The following is a 23,770-nucleotide window of genomic DNA, read 5'->3' on the forward strand; positions in this document are numbered from 1 at the left end:
CTTAGAAATAATTAAAATAGTTAGAAGTTAAAGATTTAAGGAATGTTGTACAGTTAGCATATTTTACTATAGCTTATAGAAGTTAGGAATTTTTAGAGACGCTATAGCTAGAAGCTTTTTTAAGAGATAGTGAGCTCAGGATGTTAGGGGCAAACAGGATTTAGGAAGATAAGTAGTAAACTGAGGAATGTAGCATGAGTTACAATGTAATCACAAGTTAACTATAGGACACATTAAAGGAGGTAGATAATAGATGATAAGGCTGATTCTGAGAGAATCACTGAAGCAGGAACTGTTTGAAGAGCAACAATGATTTATGGAGATAATAAATCTGGGAGAGGGGGAACTGAAAATGTCAAAGCTCTGGCCTAATGTTTTTGTAAAAGTATAAAAGAGAACCTTAAACTTGAAATAAACAGGCAGTCCATAGAAAACTGAGAGGCTGTCTCATTGGCCGACACCGTCAGCTCTTCAGGTTGAATCCCTGGTTGCTGGAGTTGGACTCCGGCACTTTCCCAACTGGGGCTCCAGATTGCTGTGAACAAGGGACTTCTCAGTGCTATTTAACTCTGTATGTCATTCAGCTCCATTTGGTGATGTATGTGCTGTTACTTTTCTCTATTGCATCTGTTTCTTTACTTGTAATGACTGTGTATTTAAATTAAGTCCAATAATCCTCTATTAAATATTAAAATTGCTTATTATGTGTGATGAGTGGTTTCTTTAGTTAACAAATCCTTTGAACTTAAAAGTAAAACTTTCAGCAAAACATAAAGAGGAGACAAGCATCATTCCATGGCTATCTCCCCATTTCCCTTCCCCTAAAATGTTTCACCTACTTTTTACACATTTATCTAACATCAATTTACATAGTACTTTGCAGTTCTAGGCACTGTTATAAGCTCCCAACAATATAAGTTTATTAAGCCCTTATAAAAACCCTGCAAGTATATATAATTATTATTTCCATTTAAATGTTAGGCAACTGAATAACAGAGAAGATAAATGATTTGCCAAGATTACACAGTTGAAATGTATCAGAGGCAGAATGAGAAAGCATACCAAGGAAACATAGAGTTAGAACTTTACTGGAAATTAGAAAATAATACAAACTAACATGAAATTAAGCATAAGTGTGCCAATTTCTTTTGGTTATTGCAACAAATTACAAAGTTGGTGGCTTAAATAAATAATTCATTCCCTCACATTTCAGGAGGTCCAAAATTAAGTTGACTGGGCTGAAATTAATATGTCACAGGGTCAATGGTCCCTTGATACGCTTTTGGGGAGCTGTGACCCTCCCAGTTTCTTTCTATAGCTATTAGCATCTAGTAACTTGTGGCTGCATCATTCTAATCTTCAGGGAATAAAGCATCAAGCCTCTGTCTGATTATTTTTTACAGTATTTTCTCCCATGTATGTTTTCAAATCTTACCTTTAAAAGGTATATGTGATTGCATTTGGGGCTTCCCAGGTGCTCAGTGGCAAAGAATCTGCCTGCCAATGCAGGAGACACAGGAAACCCAAGTTCAGTCCCTGGGTCAGGAAGTCCCCCTGGAGGAGGAAATGTCAACTCACTCCAGTATTCTTGCCTGGAAAAGTCAATGGACAGAGGCGCTTCGCAGGCAACAGTCCATGGGATCACAAAGAGTCGGACACAACTAAAGATTGCATTCAGGGCCCACCCAGGTAATACAGTATAATCTCTCCATTTTTGAACTCTAAACTTAATCACATCTCTCAAAGATTTTTTTTTTTCTTTTTTGCCAATAAGTTAACATTCAAAGGTTCCAAATATTAGAACAAAGAAACCTCTTGGGGAGGCCCCAGAGGCAATAGACAGAATTCAGATTGGAGTTAGATATCAAGTTGATGAGAGAATAACTCCTTGTTAAATCACCCTACTCAGACATGGGAAGGAAGGTATTTGAGCAATGAATAAAACCTTTGGCAAACTCATAACTCTGTATGTTTAAATATATATATCCTTATAAGTCAGATTCTAGTGAAGTCGGTTTGAATCTGAAAATCAAGAGAAAGAAAATGAAAAAGGCTGAGATCCTACAAACAGAATTGGCCCTACATGAAGCACAAAGAAAGGAACTTAAGGAGTAGATTAAGGGGTACAAATTTTTATGTATAAAATAAGCTACAAGGTTATATCTTGCAACACAGGGAATACAGTTAATATAATATTTTTTTAAAGTGTAAATCACAATACACCTGTAACTTCTATAATATTTATCTCCTTTATACTTCAATTAAAGAAACATAGCAAAACATACTAAAAACAAGACTTTCATTTTTTAAAAAAATGAGGAATAGGTTAACATATTTAAAAACTCACCTGGGACTACTTACAAAGAGAGGAAGGAAAACTGAAGACAGAGGACCCTGGAGCCATGTCCCTTGGCTTGTGGAGGGGTGATGGCAGGAAGTATGGACTGGCTACTAGTGTGATGACACAGGTTACCAGTAGCCTGGAAAATTCAAAAGCTAAGAAAAAGTTTTGAAGTTTTGATTTGTTGGGGCCAAATAAAACACAAACTTTGACATCAGTAGAATTTTGACTTCAGGAAATAGTTAAGGATGATTCACAGAGTACTAGTTAACAGAAACACTGCATCCTAAGTCAGGGTCCTGGCTGTAACAACTGTTAGCTTCAGGACATTAGCCACTTAACCACTTTAGGACAAACTCTCAGCTGTTGAAAAAATAGCTGCATAATAATCTCAATCCTTTAAAAATATTGTTGTCTCTAAAATCACAATATCTAAAAGAATTGATATAGTTAAGTTATTGTAGCCCAGATGCCAGACCTCTAAATCATCCAGTAACAAAGCCTGAACACAGGGGTTCAGTTCAGTTCAGTCACTGGGTCGTGTCCGGCTCTTTGCAACCCCATGAATTGCAGCACGCCAGGCCTCCCTGTCCATTACTAACTCCTGGAGTCCACCGAAACCTATGTCCATCGAGTCGATCATGCCATCCAACCATCTCATCCTCTGTCATCCCCTTCTCCTCCTGCCCTCAATCTTTCCCAGCATCATGGTCTTTTCAAATGAGTCAGCTCTTTGCATCAGATAGCCAAAGTATTGGAGTTTCAGCTTCAACATTAGTCCTTCCAATGAACACCCAGGACTGATCTCCTTTAGGATGGACTGGTTGGCTCTCCTTGCAGTCCAAGCAACTCTCAAGAGTCTTCTCCAACACCACAGTTCAAAAGCATCGATTCTTCAGCGCTCATCTGTCTTTATAGTCCAACTCTCACATCCATACATGACTACTGGAAAAACCATAGTTTTGACTAGACGGACCTTTGTTGACAAAGTAATGTCTCTGCTTTTTAAAAACCAGCTTGAACATCTGGAAGTTCATGGTTCGCTTACTGCTGAAGCCTGGCTTGGAGAATTTTGAGCATTACTTTACTAGCGTATGAGACGAGTGCAATTGTGCAGTAGTTTGAGCATTCTTTGGCATTGCCTTTCTTTGGGATTGAAATGAAAACTGACCTTTTCCAGTCCTGTGGCCACTGCTGAGTTTTCCAAATTTGCTGGCATATTGAGTGTAGCTCTTTCACAGCATCATCTTTTAGGACTTGAAATTTTGAATTTTTAGGATGGTTTCAATAGAGCTAGGGAAAAAACTGCAGTGAAATTGAGTAAGTTTTTCTGCAAGGAAATGAGTCATGCCTGATAGTAAAGAAGCAGTGTTATGATTAGTTGGTTGTAATTGTGGCTAAAATCATCAAATAATTATGGAAAAGAGTAGATTCACTCAAACAAATACAAAGGAAAATCAGGACAATGCACATGATAAGGGGATTCAAGTAGGATCTGCATATCCTTTCATTTCCATCCAATAGTGTTATTAAATGTTCATAGATGCAAATGAATTTTCACATTAAAAGATATGAAATGTATTTTGTATTGTCTAATTTCAATCCCTGCCACCTCATTATAAGCTCTATTGTATTACAAATTCTTCCTGAAGAAAGGAAATAAAGCCTACAATGATGGCTCTAGAAAAATATCAAAAGTAAGCTTCATACTTTAAGTAGGGTGATATATATGGAGAAGAGGTACATGCCACCACTTTAATTTTGTGCAATATAATTTCTAATATTTACAATAATCCGTGATCCTATGTGGTCCTATTTAACACAAACCAAAAGATTTAAGTCCTTTACCCTACATAAAAAAATCAATTTCCCAGACATTCAATTATCTCAGTTGTTTCTCTAAGATGCCCTGCCAATCCTCCATACACCTAAATTACACATCAAGACACAGTAATATAAATAGTTGGCATTTATTTGCCTAATTTAGAATGAAATGATGCTTATCTCAGGATAGGTGCTTTTTAGCAATCTGAAGGGTTAAGAGCTCAACATTCAGAAAACTAAGATCATGGCATCCGGTCCCATCACTTCATGGCAAATAGATGGGGACACATTGAAAATAGTGGCTGACTATTTTTTGGGGCTCCAAAATTACTGCAGATGGTGATTGCAGCCATGAAATTAAAAGACGCTTACTCCTTGGAAGGAAAGTTATAACCAATCTAGATAGCATATTAAAAAGCAGAGACATTACTTTGTCAACAAAGGTCCATCTAGTCAAGACTATGGTTTTTCCAGTAGTCATGTATGGATGTGAGAGTTGGACTATAAAGAAAGATGAGCCCTGAAGAATTGATGCTTTTGAACTGTGATGTTGGAGAAGACTCATGAGAGTCCCTTGGACTGCAAGGAGATCCAACCAGTGCATCCTAAAGGAGATCAGTCCTGGGTGTTTATTGGAAGGACTGATGTTGAAGCTGAAAACGCTAATACTTTGGCCACCTGATGCGAAGAAATGACTCATTGGAAAAGACAGTGATGCTGGGAAAGATTAAGGGCAGGAGGAGAAGTAGATGACAGAGGATGAGATGGTTGGATGGCATCACTGACTCAATGGACATGAGTTTGAGTAAACTCCAGAAGTTTGTGATGGACAGGGAGGCCTGGAGTGCTGCGGTTCATGGAGTCGTAAAGAGTTGGTCACAACTGAGTGACTGAACTGAACCAAACTGTAGGGTTAAGAAAATGACAACACACAAAGGACAATTTTTAATGATGCCATCTTCCAAAATAATTATAAAATAGTCAAATGTCTTTATTGTCTGTAGGCTCATAAACCTATTCCCTTCTAACCTAACATATGTTCACTCTCATCCTATTCTATTCCTATCTAAACCTGGTCTTTCAAAGACACCTTAGCAATATGAGTGACGTTTCCCAACCACTTCTCTCTGAAGGCAACCTGCACTTCCATCTCTAACCTTCTGAAAATCTAAATCCTTAGCACGTACTCATTTCGGTAAATGTTTAAGCATTCTTTGTCAAAGAGCAGCATTTAAAAGAGCTCAAAACTTTGGCTGCATTTGAACAGCGTTCACAAGTTCTAATAAAAATGAAATCACACTCTTGGAGAAAATTCTGGCATCAGGGAGCAGCTGATAAGGAGAACTCATAGGTGAAAAAAAAATTCTGGCTCTTGAAATTGCCCAAGCGCATAAACAAGTGACAAAAAGACAACTTATAGCTATGCCTTTTCATATGTACACAGGTGCCTGGCCCCTGGCCTGCACTTTTAAGCTTTAGTGAACCAAATGTCAGCTCTGTTCACAGGACACTTTGAATAAGCCACTGTTTATCTAAGGTGAACTCTTGACTCCCTCCTGACTCTTCCCCATGCCTTTGTTTCCCTTGGTTTTGCAGTCATTGACAAACAGCATGACTCTGTTCCTGTTTGTGAATGTCATTATTGGTTCTGTAGTCGCATTTATTTTCCTTGTACTAAACTTTAATCTCCCTGGTATATCCCTTGCGAAAATCATCCTTTGTTGCCACAAATGACTTTAGTCCATGCCCTTCTTAGTAGAATTTTTATGGAAGTTAGATATACTTCATAATGCTATCACAGGGATGGAGGCATCTAAAATTCCTCTAGCATTTAACATTCTAAAGTGTGTCCCATTTTAAAAATATATATATATGTCTAGATTTTAACAGATTCTCACTGCAAGGGATACCACTAGATTGCCTTATTTTTCAAATGGTCTTTTATATTGGTGTGACTTAATAAACAGTAAAGGTCAGGCAGATGGTCCCTCTCCCTCACATATTCAATTTCACCAGATACAGAGCTCTTCTGGCAGAAGTAGTCTGAATATTTTTCTGATATTTACACCGCCATACTTACCTACAGAAAAATACCAGGTATACATCTACATTTATGATTACCAGTGAGCTCCATAACCACAAACCCACCCAGCAAGATTTGGCCTTTCTCCTCAGCTTCTGTAGCCTTTCATATTCATCAACATATCAGACTGGTTAAAATTAAATTTAAATTATCTACAGTTATTTGGAGTGCATTTCATACTGTATGGATCTTATATGTCTGGGAAAGTTAGAGCGTAGTGTGATTAATTACTTTATGTTAGGAAAAAGTGGGTTTCCCAGGTGGTTAGTAGTGAAGAATCTGCCTACCAATGCAGGAGATGTAAGGGAAGCACGTTGGATCCCTGGGTCAGGAAGATCACCTGGAAGAGGGAACAGGCAACCCATTCTTGTATTCTTGTCTGGAGAATTCCATGGACAGAGGAGCCTGCCAGGCTATAGACCATAGAATCACACAGAGTCAAACACGACTGAAGAGACTTAGCAGGCACACACACACATTTGGAAAAAAAGAATTACACTAACAGTTCAGTCAAACAGTCGTGTCCAGCTCTTTGCAACCCTATGAATTACAGCACTCCAGGCCTCCCTGTCCATTACTAACTCCCGGAGTCTACCCAAACCCATGTCCACTGAGTCAGTGATGCCATCCAACCATCTCATCCTCTGTCGTCCTCTTCTCCTCCTGCCCTCAATCTTTCCCAGCATCACGATCTTTTCCAATGAGTCAGTTCTTCACATCAGGTGGCCAAAATATTGTAGTTTCAGCTTCAAAATCAGTCCTACCAATGAACATCCAGGACTGATCTCCTTTAGGATGCACTGGTTGGATCTCCTTGAAGTCCAAGGGACTCTCAAGAGTCTTCTCCAACACCACAGTTCAAAAGCATCAACTCTTTGATGTTCAGCTTTCTTTATATTCCAACTCTCACATCCATACATGACCACAGGAAAAACCATAGCCTTGACTACATGGACCTTTGTTGACAAAGTAATGGCTCTGCTTTTTAATATGCTGTCTAGATTGGTCATAACTTTCCTTCCAAGGAGTAAGCATCTTTTAATTTCATGGCTGCAGTCACCATCTGCAGTGATTTTGGAGCCCCAAAAAATAAAGTCTGACACTGTTTCCACTGTTTTCCCATCTATTTCCCACGAAGTGATGGGACCAGATGCCATGATCTTCATTTTCTGAATGTTGAGCTTTAAGCCAACTTTTTCACTCTCCTCTTTCACTTTCATCAAGAGGCTCTTTAGTTCCTCTTCACTTTCTGCCCTAAGGGTACTGTCATCTGAATATCTAAGGTTACTGATATTTCTCCCAGCAATTTTGATTCCAGCTTGTGCTTCTTCCAGCCCAGTCTTTCTCATGATATACTCTGCATAGAAGTTAAATAAGCAGGGTGACAATATACAGCCTCGATGTACTCCTTTTCCTATTTGGAACCAGTCTGTTGTTCCATGTCCAGTTCTTACTGTTGCTTCCTGACCTGCATACAGGTTTCTCAAGAGGCAGGTCAGGTGGTCTGGTATTCCCATCTCTTTCAGAATTTTCTACAGTTCATTGTGATCCAAACAGTAAAAGGCTTTGATACAGTCAATAAAGCAGAAATAGATGGTTTTCTGGAACTCTCTTGCTTTTTCCATGATCCAGTGGATGTTGGCAATTTTGTCTCTGCTTCCTCTGCCTTTTCTAAATCCAGCTGGAACATCTAGAAGTTCATGGTTCCCGTATTGCTGAAGCCTGGCTTGGAGAATTTTGAGCATTACTTTACTAGCATGTGAGATGAGTGCAATTGTGTAGTAGTTTGAGCATTCTTTGGCATTGCCTTTCTTTGGGATTGGAATGAAAACTGACCTTTTCCAGTCCTGTGGCCACTGCTGAGTTGTCCAAATTTGCTGGCATATTGAGTGCAGCACTTTCACAGCATCACCTTTCAGGATTTGAAATAGCTCAGCTGTAATTCCATCACCTCCACTAGCTTTGTTTGTAGTTACGCTTCCTAAGGCCCACTTGACTTCACATTCCAAGATGTCTGGCTCTAGATGAGTGATCACCACATCGTGATTATCTGGGTTGTGAAAATCTTTTTTGCACAGTTCTTCTGTGTATTCTTATCACCTCTTCTTAATATCTTCCTCTTCTTTTAGGTCTCTACCATTTCCGTCCTTTATTGAACCCATCTTTGCATGAAATGTTCCCTTGGTATCTCTCATCTTCTTGAAGAGATCTCTAGTTTTCCCATTCTGCTGTTTTCCTCTATTTCTTTGCACTGATCCCTGAGGAAGGCTTTCTTATCTCTTCCTGCTATTCTTTGGAACTCTGCATTCGAATGGGTATATCTTTCCTTTTCTCCTTTGCTTTTCTCTTCTCTTATTTCACAGCTATTTGTAAGGCCATTTCGCTTTTTTGCATTTCTTTTTCTTAGGGATGGTCTTGATTCCTGTCTCCTGTACATGTCATGAACCTCTGTCCATGATTCATCATGCCCTCTGTCAGATCTAGTTCCTTAAATTTATTTCTCACTTCCACTGTATAATCATAAGGGATTTGATTTAGGTCATACCTGAATGGTCTAATGGTTTTCCCCACTTTCTTCAATTTAAGTCTGAATTTGGCAATAAGGAGTTCATGGTCTGAGCCACAGTTAGCTCCCAGTCTTGTTTTTGCTGACTGTGTAGAGCTTCTCCATCTTTGGCTGCAAAAATATAATCAATCTGATTTCGGTGTTAACCATCTGCTGATGTCCATGTGTAGAGTCGTCCTCTGTGTTGTTGGAAGAGGGTGTTTGTTATGACCAGTGCATTCTCTTGGCAAAACTCTATTAGTCTTTGCCCTGATTCATTCCATATTCCAAGGCCAAATTTGCCTGTTACTCCAGGTGTTTCTTGACTTCCTACTTTTGCATTCCAGTCCCCTATAATGAAAAGGACATCTTTTTTGGGTGTTAGTTCTAAAAGGTCTTGTAGGTCTTCATAGACCCGTTCAACTTCAGTTTATTCAGCGTTACTGGTTGGGGCATAGACTTGGATTACTGTGATATTGAATGGTTTGCCTTGGAAATGAACAGAGATCATTCTGTCGTTTTTGAGATTGCATCCAAGTACTGCATTTCGGACTCTTTTGTGGCCATGATGGCTACTCCATTTCTTCTAAGGGATTCCTGCCCACAGTGGTAGATATAATGGTCATCTGAATTAAATTTACCCATTCCAGTCCATCTTCGTTCATTGATTCCTAAAATGTTGATGTTCACTCTTGCCATCTTCTGTTTGACCACTTCCAATTTGCCTTGATTCATGGAACAGCAATATGCTAGCAGTATGGGCACTTACCGACCTGGGGAGTTCCTCTTTCAGTGTACTATCTTTTTGCCTTTTCATGCTGTTCATGGGGTTCTCAAGGCAAGAATACTGAAGTGGTTTGCCATTCCCTTCTCCAGTGGACCACATTCTGTCAGACCTCTCCACCATGACCCTCCCTTCTTGGGTGGCCCCACACAGCATGGCTTAGTTTCATTGAGTTAGACAAGGCTGTGGTCCATGTGATTAGACTGACTAGTTTTCTGTGATTATGGTTTGTGTGTATGCCCTCTGATGCCTCTTGGAACACCTACCGTCTTACTTGGATTTCTCTTACCTTGGACATGGGGTATCTCTTCAAAGCTGCTCCAGCAAAGCACAGCCGCTGCTCCTTACCTTGGATGAGGGGTATGTCCTCACAGCCATCCCTCCTGACCTTGAACATGGAGTAGCTCCTCTCGGCCCTCCGGCCCCAAAGCAGCCACTGCTCCTTGGATGTGGGGTAGCTCCTCCCGACTGCCGCCCCTGACCTCAGGTGTGGGGTAGCTCCTGTCAGCCGCTCCTGCACCGTCGCAGCCTGGCACTCTTGGCCACCGCCCCCGACCTTGGACGTGGGATCATTGTTAGTACTCAATAAATGATATCTGGATGAAGAAATAAAGTCATCTGCATTTTAATAGGGGATACCAAGATTTAGTATAAAGAACATATCATAATTAAGCTATCATTAATTAATCAGGGAAGGTTTGAAAAAATATAGGAGAGCAGACGATAGGCATATTGGCAGTAACTTTTTATCTTTTATTTTTAAAACTAACATTTTTCTAAATAATCATTTTTTTATGCAACCTGGTGGCTTCAGATTGGAGTGGAAGGTCACATATATATGAATAGTTTGTGAAGCTTTTATCAAATGATTGTTATCTCTTAGAGACTTCTTCCTAGAAAATCAGATGATTCAAGTTTTCCTTAAAATAATTTGTTGAGAATTATTACTATGATGAGCAATGAATTTTCCCATGTAGTAGCATTCACTCTCTGTAGATATGCTGTTAATGTGTCCCATTTTACAGACAAGGGTACAAGTTCAAAGAAGCTAGTTAATGCCCAAAATTATATGGCTGGTAATTGCCTGAAATGGGATTCAAACAAGACCTTTTGATGATGAAATCATGTTATTAATCATGCCATTTGTGCAATAAATGAGATGAAATGAATAAATTTATCATACTCATTCATGCATTTATGATGTTCTAATAAATCACCCTATGCTTTGCCTTATCAGAGAGTCTTCCTTTTACAATGTTTTAGCCAAATAGCATTGTTATAAACTTCAGTTTTTATCACTGTATAAGTCATAGTTTCAGTTCAGTTCAGTTCAGTTCAGTCGCTCAGTCGTGTCCGACTCTTTGCCACCCCATGAATCACAGCACGCCAGGCCTCCCTGTCCATCACAAACTCCCAGAGTTCACCCAGACTCACATCCATCGAGTCAGTGATGCTATCCAGCCATCTCATCCTCTGTCGTCCCCTTCTCCTTCTGCCCCCAATCCTTCCCAGCATCAGAGTCTTTTCCAATGAGTCAACTCTTCGCATGAGGTGGCCAAAGTACTGGAGTTTCAGCTTTAGCATCATTCCTTCCAAAGAAATCCCATGGCTGATCTCCCTCAGAATGAACTGATTGGAACTCCTTGCAGTCCAAGGGACTCTCAAGAGTCTTCTCCAACACCACAGTTCAAAAGTATCAATTCTTCGGCGCTCAGCCTTCTTCGCAGTCCAACTCTCACATCCATACACGACCACAGGAAAAACCATAGCCTTGACTAGACGGACCTTTGTTGGCAAAGTAATGTCTCTGCTTTTGGATATGCTATCTAGGTTGGTCATAACTTTCCTTCCAAGGAGTAAGCATCTTTTAATTTCATGGCTGCAGTCACCATCTGCAGTGATTTTGGAGCCCCAAAAAATAAGGTCTGACACTGTTTCCACTGTTTCCCCATCTATTTCCCATGAAGTGATGGGACCAGATGCCATGATCTTCATTTTCTGAATGTTGAGCTTTAAGCCAACTTTTTCACTCTCCACTTTCACTTTCATCAAGAGGCTTTTGAGTCCCTCTTCACTTTATGCCATAAGGGTGGTGTCATCTGCATATCTGAGGTTCTTGATATTTCTCCAGCAATCTTGATTCCAGCTTGTGCTTCTTCCAATTCAGCGTTTCTCATGATGTACTCTGCATATAAGTTAAATAAACAGGGTGATAATATACAGCCTTGACGTGCTCCTTTTCCTATTTGGAACCAGGCTGTTGTTCCATGTCCAGTTCTTACTGTTCCTTCCTGACCTGCATACAAATTTCTCAAGAGGCAGGTCAGGCGGTCTGGTATTCCCATCTCTTTCAGAATTTTCCACAGTTTATTGTGATCCACACAGTCAAAGGCTTTGGCATAGTCAGTAAAGCAGAAATAATTTTTTTTCTGGAACTCTCTTGCTTTTTCCATGATCCAGTGGATGTTGGCAATTTTGTCTCTGCTTCCTCTGCCTTTTCTAAAACCAGCTTGAACATCAGGACATTCACGGTTCACATATTGCTGAAGCCTGGCTTGGAGAATTTTGAGCATTACTTTACTAGTGTGTGAGATGAGTGCAATTGTGCGGTAGTTTGAGCATTCTGTGGCATTGCCTCTCTTTGGGATTGGAATGAAAACTGACCTTTTCCAGTCCTGTGGCCACTGCTGAGTTGTCCAAATGTGCTGGCATATTGAGTGTAGCACTTTCACAGCATCATCTTTCAGGATTTGAAATAGCTCAACTGGAATTCCATCACCTCCACTAGCTTTGTTTGTAGTGATGCTTCCTAAGGCCCACTTGACTTCACATTCCAGGATGTCTGGCTCTAGATGAGTGATCACACCATCTTGATTATCTGGGTCGTGAAGATCTTTTTTGTACAGTTCTCCTGTGTATTCTTGCCATCTCTTCTTAATATCTTCTGCTTCTGTTAGGTCCATACCATTTCTGTCCTTTATCGAGCCCATCTTTGCATGAAATGTTCACTTGGTATCTCTAATTTTCTTGAAGAGATCTCTAGCCTTTCCCATTCTGTTGTTTTCCTCTATTTCTTTGCATTGATCACTGAGGAAGGCTTTCTTATCTCTTCCTGCTATTCTTTGGAACTCTGCATTTAGATGTTTATATCTTTCCTTTTCTCCTTTGCTTTTCACTTCTCTTCTTTTTGCAGCTATTTGTAAGGCCTCCCCAGACAGCCATTTTGCTTTTTTGCATTTCTTTTCCATGGGGATGGTCTTGATCCCTGTCTCCTGTACAATGTCATGAACCTCATTCCATAGTTCATCAGGCACTCTATCTATCAGATCTAGGCCCTTAAATCTATTTCTCACTTCCACTGTGTAATCATAAGGGGTTTGATTTAGGTCATCCCTGAATGGTCTAGTGGTTTTCCCTACTTTCTTCAATTTAAGTCTGAATTTGGCAATAAGGAGTTCATGATCTGAGCCACAGTCAGTTCCTGGTCTTGTTTTTGCTGACTGTATAGAGCTTCTCCATCTTTTGTTGCAAAGAATATAATCAATCTGATATCGGTGTTAACCATCTGCTGATGTCCATGTGTCGAGTCTTCTCTGGTGTTGTTGGAAGAGGGTGTTTGTTACGACCAGTGCATTTTCTTGGCGAAACTCTATTAGTCTTTGCCCTGCTTCATTCTGTATTCCAAGGCCAAATTTGCCTGTTACTCCAGGTGTTTCTTGACTTCCAGGAGCTACCCCAAGTCTGAGGTCAGGGGCAGCGATGAGAGGAGTTACCCCACGTCCAAGGTCAGGGGCAGTGGCTGGGAGGACCAACCCCACGTCCAAGGAGCTGTGGCTGCGCAGGCACAGGAGGGCCTAGAGGAGCTATCCCACGTTGAAGGTCAGGAATAGCAGGGGTGAGGAGATACCCCTCATCCAAGGTAAGGAGCAGCAGCTGCGCTTTGCTGGAGCAGCTGTGAAGAGATACCCCATGCCCAAGGTAAGAGAAACCTAAGTAAGACGGTAGGTGTTGCAAGAGGGCATCAGAGGGAAGACACACTGAAACCATACTCACAGAAAACTAGTCAATCTAATCACACTAGGACCACAGCCTTGTCTAACTCAGTGAAACTAAGCCAAGCCCATGGGGCAACCCAAGATGGGCGGGTCATGGTGGAGAGATCTGACAGAATGTGGTCCACTGGAGAAGGGAATGGCAAACCACTTCAGTATTCTTGCCTTGAGAACCCCATGAACAGTATGAAAAGGCAAAATGATAGGATACTGAAAGAGGAACTCCCCAGGTCAGTAGGTGCCCAATATGCTACTGGCGATCAGTGGACAAATAACTCCAGAAAGAATGAAGGGATGGAGCCAGAGCAAAAAGAATACCCAGCTGTGGATGTGACTGGTGATAGAAGCAAGGTCCGATGCTGTAAAGAGCAATATTGCATAGGAACCTGGAATGTTAGGTCCATGAATCAAGGCAAATTGGAAGTGGTCAAACAGAAGATGGCAAGAGTGAATGTCGACATTCTAGGAATCGGTGAACTAAAATGGACTGGAATGGGTGAATTTAACTCAGATGACCATTATATCTACTACTGTGGACAGGAATCCCTCAAAAGAGATGGAGTAGCCATCATGGTCAACAAAAGAGTCCGAAATGCAGTACTTGGATGCAATCTCAAAAACGACAGAATGATCTCTGTTCGTTTCCAAGGCAAACCATTCAATATCACAGTAATCCAAGTCTATGCCCCAACCAGTAACACTGAAGAAGCTGAAGTTGAGCGGTTCTATGAAGACCTACAAGAGCTTTTAGAACTAACACCCAAAAAAAAAAAAAGTAATAGTTTAGGACTCACAAATTTTGTTGTAATTGTACTTCATAAACAGCTGTGGGTTTTGCCAAATTCTAGGGCCTATATTGGACTTGGCACTGCTCGGTGGTTACACATCTGGAAATCTTGTGACCATCCTACCTATCTCACCCGTCACATGTTGCTGAGGAAACTATGTCCTTCAATTCTGTGGTGCTTCTGACATTTAAAGGAAAAAGGCAATGCGCATGTTTTCTAAGAAATTCTCCTAGCAAGAATTTCTTAATATCACAATTAGCTCCAGGCCAGATTTCCAGATTTCCAGTCATTCATTTCTGGGCTCAAATTGTATCCATCTGTGCCAAAAGTATTTTTATCTGAAAGTACATCTAATCTTTAAATCTAAATCAGTTCTCTGAAGCACCTATGAAATATACAGAACTAGGAATTTTTTCTACCATCCAACATAAAGAAATTCTATATTTCCTGACAATTTTTTTTCAAAATTCTACTTAGAATAGAGATATCACATGTTTATTCTAGCTTTCAGTGATTTCCTAGATCTAGACTTTGTGTGAAGGCCCTGAACAAATGTAAGTTGCTTGTTTCAATAAGCCTGCTTCACTTCACTAGGCAAATACTTAACATGACTGCTCAGTGAATATTAACTCCCAGAGAAACCAGGATGAGTAATTACTGAAGAAGGAGTGTCCAGGTAATTAGTCTTTCTGTCCTTGCAAGCAGAAGCTATGCTGCCTCAAAATTATTTTCCACAAGTCGTTTCATTCACACTGGTTTTTAGGAGAGTCATTTCAACCCAGACTAACACTTATTCAAAGTCCAGGCTTAGACAGGTAACCCATCCTCAGACATTTTGCACATTATTACATAATGTTTATTCATGGACTGCTTTAGTCTTCTTATAGAGATTAGTTGACACTTTTATAAATGTTTCTTGGTAACACCTTTTCACCCTTTCATACCTTCAGGTTTAAAATTTATTTTGTAGCATTTTTAAAGTTTATTTATTTTTAATTGGAAGATAATTGCTTTACAATATTGTGTTGGTTTCTGCCATATATCAACATGAATCAGCCATAGGTATACATATGGCCCCTCCCTCTTGAGCCTACCCCTCACCTCCCACTCCATGCCAACCATTTTTAATGAAAATGTCTTAAAGACACTATTTTTTCATCTTTGCCTAGTAAGTGACAGTCTAAGAAACTGATATTTTTCACCATAATGTAAAATAGGCATCACCACAGAAAGTGAAGTCGCTCAGTTGTGTCTGACTCTTTGTGACCCATGGACTGTAGCTACCAGGCTCCTCTGCCCATGGGATTTTCCAGGCAAGAGTACTGGAATGGGTTGCCATTTCCTTCTCCAGGGGATCTTCCCAACCCTGGAATTGAACCCGGGTCTCCTGCATTGCAAGCAGACTCGTTACCATCTGAGCCACCAGGGAAGTCTCCACAGCAGAAAGGAACATATTAATAAATAATCAATGAAGGTTGTGTGTGTGTGTGTGTGTGTGTGCTCAGTCATGTCCAACTCTTTGTGATCCCATCAATGAAGGTTAAATTTCTTCAACTCCTACTCATGCATGGATACAAAAGAAGAAAAATGCATTTGTGGAAATGTAGATTCATAACCATCAGACCCACGACAAAACACTATTCAATTCACTAAGTGAGATTTTTTTAAATGTGTAGGTATATGAAACTGTAAACATTAAGATTCTGGAATAAGTCTTTAATAAACTATGTGCTTTAGTGTAGTACAGTTGTTAAGAAGAGTATTTGGGAGCTATATAGATCTCAGTTCAGATTTGGCCCTGGAACTCATCAATCACATACCCTTGGGAAGATTTCAGAATCTCAATGATCAATATTTTATCCAACTTTAAAATGAGACTATCAATATCTACAGCTCAAGACTGTAGGATGATTAATACAATTGAGTTGATGTATGTAAATAATGTATATGCATACGCACTATGTATCAGACCAGATCAGATCAGATCAGTCGCTCAGTCATGTCCGACTCTTTGCGACCCCGTGAATCACAGCACGCCAGGCCTCCCTGTCCGTCACCGACTCCCGGAGTTCACTGAGACTCACGTCCATCGAGTCAAACACCGCACAATTTACCTGTTAGTAATATTTTTGTTCTAATTAACATCATCATTCAGAAATAGGGGCTGACTGTGATGCTTTACAGAAGTTTGCAAATAAATGTTTGCCTGCATGATATACTTTTATATATGGAAAAAGAGGAGATATAAGAGGAAGCATATGCTCTGGGAGATTATAACACATACATTCAGAAATTTGATGAGGTATCCAACACAGTCATGAGTTTAATTCCAGAAAGAAGATTGAGTTCTTTGTAAATAATATTACTAAAACATCCAGTTAAGCCGATATTTATGAAAACACAATATTAGTGTTTGCACAGAGTTTCTATGTTTCTGAAAGCAGTTCCGATGAGGAACGTTGTCCATGGCACTGGTTTATTTGTTCTTGGCTTATGCTGCCTTAAATAATCGTTTTTGTAGGTGGAAGATATTCTTGGAAAAGGAATAGAGAAAATCAAACTTCCTTTACTGAAATGTGACCAGAACAATAAGCACTGTTATTATGTGACCTTCCCGTTTTGTAATCTCAGCTGAGGGCACTTAAGCTGTATATTGGAGCAATATTCTCGAATACATTTCCTCATGTCAAAATGAGTTTCTTCAGTCTATTGAAGAAGCAGAAATAAATTGTCTGAAAATTAGTATCTTGGGCTTAGAAAATTCCCAAGGGATCTAAGACAAGCCTCTGAAAATCCAGAAATTGAGACATTAATTACCACAATATATTTCAAGGATTATATTATTCAACACACCTGGGGAATTTTCAACAAATAATGGGAAGGAAATTTTAATCAAAAACATCATGAAATTTATTTCACGTATCTCAAAATTATATGGGGAAAAAACTGTCCAATGTCTTCATCTTGGGCAAATATATAAGGATGGTTTAGAAATAAATACTCACTTTATTAAAAGACTTGAGTTCAAATTTGATTTTATCATTAATGAACTATGCCCTCTTGGGCAAATTACTTAGAATCTGAGCCTCAGTTTTATTGCAAATATAGTGATGATAATGATACTTTGTAGATTCTTATAAGGATCAATTGGAAAAAAAAATGTATTCTGAAAACACAGCTAAGAACCTGAAACATGGCACCAAACAAATGTCAGTTTCACATATCTGTAAATACTTACAACCTTAGCATAAATTGACAGTTATGTGAGATACATCATGAAAAATACTACTGACCAGGGCAACAAAACCGTATTTGGGAAATTCAAGCATTATCTATTATGTGAAAGCATTATTTTGGTAAAGCAAAGTAATTATTTTGTGTGCCTCTTGAGATTCAGTCTTAAGGAATTTTAAAACCTAGGTATTGAACAACTGGTAATTTGAAATGGGTCTGGTGGGAGGATTTACACTATGGAAATTGAGAAATACTCACAATTAGGTTTTTTTTTCCTTTTTTGTTTTTTGTCATAGATCTGGTTAACTGACTTTTAACACACCACTGACTAAAAGAAAGGCTAGAATTTGAGAGAAAGAGGAATTGGTAGAACCAAGTGAATGTTTCTTAACAAAATGTTGAAATCAATATCTTAAAACTTTTTCAAAAATATTTTTAATAATAGACTAACTGATTGATAATCCATATCCTTAGTTTGGTTCAGGGACCTCCCTGTAAGCACGTGCCCTGTGAATCTTCTGTTTCTAACATCACACTGGCTCTTTGCAGTTCACTTTTTAGTTTCCTGCACCAAGTGCCATTCCATTTACCAAGCTGGTTTTGTAATAAAATATATTTCTTCATATTATTCTTTCATTCACCCAACAAAAAAATCTGGGTCAATTTCACGCCATGCCCTGGAGATGCTCAAGATGCCTATTGTCCAATGATGAATCTAACTATCATTGGGTGCTTTTTACATGAACAGAACATGGATTATCTCAACAATTCTAGGAGGTTATCCCTATTTTGCAGAAAGGTTAAACTGAGCCTCAGAGAAGTTAAAACTTCACCATAATTCAAAGGCTTATAGCTGACAGAGCCAGGCAAAAGGACTCAAGTCCGTGTTCTTAATCTCAGTCTTTATAAAGCCTCTCTTTGAGATGCAGACAAGTTAAAAATTGGTTATGAATGAATGCAATAGACTAGGAAGTTTTGTAGGAGTTTTTGGAAACTGAATTTCTGTAGCCCTGGATTTTCCTGGTTCTAACTTGGTACTTCACAAAAGTATGCGTGCTAAGCTTTCTGGCATATACTCCACAAAACTGCCAGGTGATTCTTAGCCTAGTGAGATCTCTGTTCCCTCTCTCCCTCTGAAACTTGGTCAGAAATGTGTTGCAGTCATGTAGTGGGAGGCAAGTTTTATCAACCATTCTATGACAAGAATAACCAGCCATAATTTTCCAACATGGACTTTATATGCAGCGTGTTAGGGTTTTCTTGTTTAGTCATTTCATGACCCATTATATCAGATAATATTGGTTCTTATTCAGTATACATCTAATTGCTAAAATATGTAATAGTAGCAAGTCTAACGAGAAGTTTAGTTTTGGGGTATTAAACTATGGCCAAGGCATAGAATGAGCATTCACAGTTCAACACACGATAAATGAGACTAGTGAGTTACAGTCTATTTCTCAGAAATAATCTTCTCTGCAATGATTCAGAGCTGGCTAACTGATGAGAAATGATTAACATTTGGTGCACCGTGATCAAATCTTTATAACAGGTCATCCAGAGCTAATATTCTCATGACCAAAGCCTTAGTGACTATCTCCAGTCAAGATCTCCAGGAAGCAGACTGAGGTGGAGATTAACATACAGGAAATGTATTAAAGACCCTTGGAGTTAAAAGAAGCAGGAACAGACAAAGGGAGATCAAGCTGCTGTGCAGTCAACAAAGGCTTCAATCAATCCCATGGGATTCTGGAGTTAGGATGATGAGAGGCTTGGCCTCCAGTGGATTAGTTAGATGCTGTTTGTTAGCAAGGGGATGGAAAATACTCTGGAAGGAGGGAGGTGAGGCAAATTCTGAAGAGGTTGTTGTCTGGCAGCGCTGCCTGCAGCTGAAGTGAAAAGTCCCCCATTCCTGAGTGGGGCTCTGGTTGGGGCACAGGAGCTTCACTACAGAGACTAACACAGAATTCTGAAAAGGAAGAGTTCAAACTACAGATGATTTTTCTCCTATCACTAACTCCAGAAGACAGAATGATGTGAATATGGGTGACCAACTGATCAATGCCAGAAATTTGGACAGAAGTATCCCCAAGGTGAAGCAGGATGACAAGTTAAAAGCTAGTAGTACTTTGATTCATATTCATCTCCATAATCTAAGCTTGTAACACTGACTGACCTCCAGCACAGAATTCTCATTCATAGTATTGTTTTCTGTAAACTTCATACTGATTTTTTTCCTATTTATGATCCTGTTCTCCGCCAATCTAACTCCCATTTCTGTCCTTGACTGCATAATCAGATTTGATACTCAGTCTTATTTTCCAAGCAACAAATATAAGCTGCTCTTTCACTGTTGAAATAGCAAGCAGAAAAAAAGCAGACATTTCTAAGACTGCTAAGTCATGGGTTAAGACATTACAAATGAAGAAACACATAATTACAAATGACCACTTCTTTCTACCAAATTCTTCACATGTGTAAGTTTGCCAGAAATGAAGTAACAGATTCTATTATAATGAGTTATATAACTAAGCTAGATATGTACTTTTTGTTTGGAATGTAAAAAACAGTGCATTAACAATTTTGTTATATCATAATACTCCTGTGACAGAATGAATTTTTAAAAAGAAGAGTAAACAATACATTAAAAAATATAATGTCCTATCTTCAAACATTTCAGTGAATTTTAATATTTGTTAGTGCTGCTAGGAAGCACTTAGTCTCCTTGTGTTAAACTGTGTCTTTTAGATTTCAGAGTCAGAACAGTCATCATGCAATTATTCAAAAAATATTCAAAAGCCTAATATGCGCCAGGCACCATTCGAGGCACTGAGGATAAGGAAGTAAACAAAATAAGATTCTGCTCTAATGAAATTATAGTCTGGCAATAGAAACTAAAAAGTAAAAATAAATGTTTATGATTAACACTGAAAAGAATAAATAACCAAATAATCGAATGTACCAGTTATGAGACAGTGGTGCATGCTTTGCAGACAATTTAAATAGAGAGATATAATAGAGGTGACTGATCTAGATTGGGTAACTCTGGGAACATCCATTTGTGGGGTGATTCCTAAACTGAAGGAAGGAAGCTGATACCTTTTGTGGGGTTATTCCTAAACTGAATGACAAGAGGGCGTCAGCCCCTCAGTAATCAAAGGGCATCCTGGGCTTAGAGAACAAATACAAAGGCCTCAAGGCAGGAATAAATTTAGCATGTTAAATATTCAGAAAGAAAGCTGGTGTGGTTGGAGCCTGGTCAGTAAGGAACCAAGTGAGAAGCAATGAAGAGAGAATAAAACAAGGGTCAGATTATTGAGGGCTTTATAAACCTGGTTATTTGGACAAAGAAAGAGAAATAGAGTAAGAGATAAAGAAAGGAAAAGAATAAATAGATGGAAGAAGGCAAGGAGGAAAGAGGAGAAGGGAAGAAAAGGTAGCTAATATTTTGAGCAATAAAATATCACTGCTATCAGAATGCATAAAATTTTTGTTGAGATCAACTTTTAATGTAACAAAATGGAAAATAAGACAAGCCACAGAATTCTGTGGGAGAACTATGGCAGACTGGCCCGGGCTGCTAGGTTCCCTTGATGGAACACTCATAGAAGAGGGATGACCACAGCATGGACTTGACTAAATGTCTGAAAAGGAGAAAGCAAGAAATCAACCAAAGAAACTAATTTTAAAACAAGTTACTAGGGCAAAGGGGCCCAGACCGGAGGAAGTTAAGACTCCACTGGGGCGTGGTTGTTTGTGATCCTTGGATCTGTCACTTAGGGTCAGGACTTGGGTCTTGCCCCAGTAAAAAAAAAAAAAAAAAAAAACAAGTTACTAGAACTGTAAGATTTTGGACTTCCCTGGTGATCCAGTGGTAAAGAATATGCCTGTCAATGCAGGGAACACAGGTTGGATCCCTGGTCCAAGAAGAGTCCACATGCCCCAGGGCAACTCAGTTTGTGCGCCGCTACTGCTGAAGCCCGTGTGCCTTGAGCCTGTGCTCCACAGCAAAGAGAGGCCACCGCATGAGAAGCCCACACACCACCATAAAGAGTAGCCCCTGCTCTCTGCGACTAGAGAAAGCCCACGTGCAGCAACGAAGACCCAGTGTGGCCAAAAACAAAATAAATAAAATTTTCCTTTTTAAAAATGACTAGAGCTATAAGATTTTGATTAAAATGGACATATTTGTTTCTGGGAGGTTACAGAACAGAAACCAGGTTCGGGCCAAACTCTCATGATGGAGAGTTCAAACAGAACAAATAGATACAGGTTTCTGTATTCAGAAAGAGAGCAGAGGACACGACTAAATACTATAGAGGTTCAGTAGAAAAAGAAAGCAGTTCAAGTCAGGAGCCAAAAGAAGTGATTTTCAGAGAAAGTAGATGCTGATTATGCCCAGACCAGCATGGGCTGCATTGCAGGGCTGTGCTTCCACTGCACGATCTGCAAGCCCCAATGCAGGGAATCCCAGGCAGTAGCCATTCTGTAGCCCGAGCTTCACTGTGGGCTGGCTTCTCAATTACTCTGAAACTCATGGGTCCTTTTGTGAGAGGAAGAAGTGTGGGTTATTTTTCTTACCATCTATTCCTGAACAAAACTGCTCCCAGAAATTATAGTTGTAATTCACATGCACATATCTACCAATCTTAAATATAATAAAATTAGACTCATATAATCAAGCCAGGGCCACAGTGGACATGTAATCCTCACTATCCAGTAGTGTATTACTGACCAGAAGGAGGTATTTAGTAAAGTCTCATATCATATAAAAGTAAACATGAGATGATAGAAGAGGTTCGATTAAGAGCTTGCTTATTCTCTGTATTTACTACACAATTCAATTATCTTGAAATAATTGTTAGCATCACAAAACCTACTGCCTTCATTGAGATGAAACTTATTGTTCAAGTCTGGCAGTATATGAAAATTTTCACTTTTATCACTTATTATTTTTATCTGCTAATTATCTTTGGAATCGTGCTCTGTCTCTCTCTTCTCTGTTAGACAGCTTGATGCTTTAGAAAGGCTGCTTGGTTAAGAATCAAAAGACCTGAAAAGTAGCCACAACTGTGGTACGTTTTTGACAGTGGAAGAGAGAGTAATTTATGTGAAGGCAGAAATAATTTCTGTTCTATTAATACTAATTTCTCAGTGTCTGGCAAGGACACAAACTATAGCAGGTGCACAATGAGTATCTGTCATATGAAAAATGAAAGGAAGAAGTCACTGAACCTTCTGTAGCTCAGCTTTCTCAATGAAACGTGGCAGTGATATATCTGTCCTGCCTACCTTGATGCCTAAATAGAAGTTCCTGGGAAAATATAATTCATAAGCAAGAAATTTATTTTTATTATAAGCAGTGCTAAAATTCAAATTTAATTCTCCTGATCCATAGAATCTACTTCATAATGGTTCCCATAAGCTTCTTAACTGATTTTCAGAATAGCTCAACAACAAAAGCAGAGATAGTATTTCAGAATGGCTAACTTAAAAGCCATTGTTGTTTCTGATTCATCATTTATGTTACAGGAAGAAAAGATACGGACAATTTCAATGGTACATAATCCAACAGTCAAATGTACTTGGCGATGATATGTGTTTTTGTACTTTTATTTGAATAAAGGGATGTCTGGTGTTCTGGTAATTGAACTAAAACAAAATAATGAAGTCACAGTGACACTACCTGGTCCAGGATTTCCTCATCTTCAGCTTCCTCTGCTTAATGTCCCTGCACCTGGGTGAGAGAAACAGACACAGACACTATTCATACTACAATGTTTTCAGAATTAAACTAGAGCCCCTGGCTACCTTCCTTCCTACTCAGAGGCAACTTTCCTCTGGTGACTTACGAAATGAAAGCTATCACACAGGAGGGCACAGCCTTACCTTTCTCCCAATTCAACTTGCTGCGTAACTGGAGAGTTTCAACTGCTTTTCTTTAAAATATTCAAGTAATGGAAAAATAAAGCAAAAATAAAACAGTAGCAGAAATCTCCTCCCAACTAATTTCAGATTTAAGAAATGCAGTTAGGCAAAACTGTTCATCATCAGGGTAATAGTGTTCACATTGACTCTATTTTGGCTCTGTAATACAGGTGACACTAGCGGTAAGGAACCCT

Source organism: Bos taurus, chromosome 6 (assembly GCF_002263795.3).
Source record: "Bos taurus isolate L1 Dominette 01449 registration number 42190680 breed Hereford chromosome 6, ARS-UCD2.0, whole genome shotgun sequence".
Taxonomy (NCBI): Eukaryota; Metazoa; Chordata; class Mammalia; order Artiodactyla; family Bovidae; genus Bos; species Bos taurus.